We start from the raw sequence: 2,330 nt of genomic DNA on the forward strand, positions 1-2,330 counted from the left end.
AGTCACCTACTTTTCTGTTCCTTTCATCTTTAACTAGAGCATTTTTCCAATCACACTCCTTGTTGATAACTCTAACTAAACAAAAGAAGTAAAACTCCCTTAGTCTACCTTTGTTCTCTTTTGGCTCAGCTTGTTTGAAATAAGCTATCTCTAACAGAAGCCCAGGTACACTAGACATCTGCTATGCTTTTGATGTTTGGACCCTTCAAATCTCAGGTTGAAATTTGATCCCTAATATTGAAGTTGGGGCCTAATGGGAGGTTTTGGATCATCGGAGCAGATTCCTTATAAACAGGTTAATGTTCTCCCTCAGGGTTGAGTGAGTTGTCACTCTATTCGCTTCCACAAGAGCGGATTGTTAAAAAGAGCCTGGCACCTTCCTCCTCTCTCTCTTGCTTCCTTTCTTGCCATGTGCTCTCTGCACATAACAGCTCTCCTTCACCTTCTACCATGAGTGGAAACATCTTGAGGCCCTTGCCAGATGCAGATGCCCAATCTTGAACTTTCCAACCAGCAGAACCGTGAGCTAAGTGAACCTCTTTTCTTTATAAATTACCTAGTCTCAGGTATTCCTTTATAGCAACACAAAATGAACTAAGACAGCACCCATTAAATAATTATGGCATGAATAACCTCATCTTTCTGAAATATCAGTGAGGTAAGTTTCTATAATGTATCATCTTGTGATAGAACATACAAAATGGTCATAAAACATAAACATGTAGTTTAACGAACTATTAAAAAACACCAATGTGTCTTCCTCCATGCCAAAACAATAGAATGGCATCTTCCCCATAGAAGCCCTCCACCTGTCTCCTTCTGACCATAATGCCAGCCTACCCCCTAGCGGTGACCACTATGTTAAATTTCATGCTGCTAATAATTGTTTAATGTGGCCTATTTTAAAAATACGTGTCAGTGGGATCGTACAGTATTAGCCTAGCTTCTTTAGCTCAGTCTTTTGTGTTTCAGAGCTGTCCATCCATGTAGTTTATTCATTGCTTGCTGTATAGTATACCATGATATAAACCTACTTCTGTTTATCATTTCTACTACTGAGTTGTTTCTGTTGGGCTTCTATTAACTATGTTATTATGAACATTCTAACACATGTTTTCTGGTGCATGTAAGCATGCATTTATGTGAGATACAAACACCTATACATGGAATTGCTAGGTCATAGACTATATACATTTTCAGACGTATTATCAGATATTATTCAAAAGTGATTTTACAATGCATATTCCCATCAACAGTGCATGAGAGTGCTCATTGCTCCACATCCTTGTTAATAATTGGCAATGCCACTTTTCTGCTCACTTCCTCATTCCCTCTCCCGAGTGCCACTCTGGCTGCAGTGCACTTCCACCATTATAATTATCTACTGGGACCTCACCAGCCACAATGAGATGTTCTCTGACATTTACAAAATATGAAAGATCATGGACCAGCTGTGCTTGGAAGTAGAGGGAAAAATAGTTGATAAGACAGAGGGTAACATTGATGACTCACTCACTGGTGGAAATGCCTCCACTGAAGGCCTCAAGGGTGAAGGTACCAAAAGCACAGTCATCACTGGTGTTGATATTGTCATGAACCTGTCATGAACCATCACTTGTAGGAAACTAGCTTCACAAAAGAAGCCTACAAGAGGTACATCAAATATTACATGAAATCAATTAAAGGCAGACTTGAAGAACAGAAACCAGAAAGAGTAAAAGCTTTTACGACAGGGCCTACAGAACAAATCAAGCAGATCTTTGCTAATTTCAAAAACTACCAATTCTTCATTGGTGAAAACATGAATCCTAATGGTATGGTGGCTCTATTGGACTATCATGAGAATAGTATGATCCATATATGGTTTTCTTTAAGAATGGTTTAGAAATGGAAAAGTGTTACAAATTTGGCAGTTACTGTGGATCAATTACCTGTCATCATAACTGGCTGCTGCATGTCTTCTACACAACACACAATACTAGGACTGATATCATCTTGAGCATCTCATTTATTGTGACTGTGATTTATTTGGAGTAGAGTCGCTGTTTTTAAGAAAAAAAAAAAAACATGTTGACTGTCTAAAAATAAAATGCATTTAAACTCATTTGAGAGAATGCCTCCTAGGTTAATACATATTTAAACTAACTCTATTCTGTAATGTTCCTGGAGAAGCTAGAGCCTGGTTGTAGGTCACTACTAGGAAGTATAAGACTGTTACCAGTAACTTGTACAGTGGAAACTACTTTTGGGACTAGAATCTAAAAGAAAATAATTAAAAGTTTTAATTTTGAACTGCAGTAAAGGAAAAGACCATGCTAATATCAACGCCA

At 38.0% G+C, this 2,330-nt stretch overlaps 1 pseudogene; it reads left to right on the forward strand.

The window, feature by feature from the left end:
* The first annotated feature begins 1,301 nt into the window (after positions 1–1,301).
* On the forward strand, positions 1,302–2,037 carry LOC108525637 (translationally-controlled tumor protein pseudogene; annotated as a pseudogene).
* Positions 2,038–2,330: the final 293 nt, after the last annotated feature.

This window comes from Rhinopithecus bieti, unplaced genomic scaffold (genome assembly GCF_001698545.2).
Source record: "Rhinopithecus bieti isolate Rb0 unplaced genomic scaffold, ASM169854v2 scaffold_80527, whole genome shotgun sequence".
In the NCBI taxonomy this organism is placed as follows: Eukaryota; Metazoa; Chordata; class Mammalia; order Primates; family Cercopithecidae; genus Rhinopithecus; species Rhinopithecus bieti.